Source organism: Etheostoma cragini, chromosome 8 (assembly GCF_013103735.1).
Source record: "Etheostoma cragini isolate CJK2018 chromosome 8, CSU_Ecrag_1.0, whole genome shotgun sequence".
NCBI classification, from domain to species: Eukaryota; Metazoa; Chordata; class Actinopteri; order Perciformes; family Percidae; genus Etheostoma; species Etheostoma cragini.
In genome coordinates, this window is record NC_048414.1 from 21,839,791 (window position 1) to 21,840,051 (window position 261).

At 42.1% G+C, this 261-nt stretch overlaps 2 protein-coding genes and 1 long non-coding RNA gene across 4 annotated transcripts in view; 1 reads left to right on the forward strand and 2 right to left on the reverse strand.

Annotated features, from left to right (window-relative positions):
* The window catches only part of LOC117948521, a 15,682-nt gene extending 15,429 nt beyond the window's left edge, over positions 1 to 253 (forward strand). The window contains exon 4 of one of the 2 annotated variants that reach the window (XR_004657469.1): positions 145 to 253. This is a non-coding gene — a long non-coding RNA (uncharacterized LOC117948521). The remainder of the gene's footprint in view (positions 1 to 144) is intronic. The other variant, XR_004657470.1, reaches the window with a different exon arrangement.
* LOC117948493 (myosin heavy chain, fast skeletal muscle-like) overlaps positions 1 to 261 on the reverse strand; it is an 84,764-nt gene that overhangs the window by 34,743 nt on the left and 49,760 nt on the right. The window lies entirely within an intron of this gene.
* LOC117948494 (myosin heavy chain, fast skeletal muscle-like) overlaps positions 1 to 261 on the reverse strand; it is a 58,031-nt gene that overhangs the window by 8,314 nt on the left and 49,456 nt on the right. The gene's annotated exons all lie outside the window — the stretch shown is intronic.

Here is a 261-nt window from a genome sequence, read left to right on the forward strand (position 1 = left end):
AGCAGGAGTTGGTGGACGCCAGTGAGCGTGTTGGACTTCTGCACTCTCAGGTGAACAAGCCTAATCTTTTCTTCAATATTTCAAAAAATCTAATTACAATTTAAACAGCAATAATTTCAGGAATGTGATGACTAAAGTGCCTAGATCTTTTTGCCTTTTAGAACACAAGCCTTCTGAACTCCAAGAAGAAGCTTGAGTCTGACCTAGTCCAGGTCCAGAGTGAAGTGGATGACACTGTTCAGGAAGCAAGGAATGCAGAGG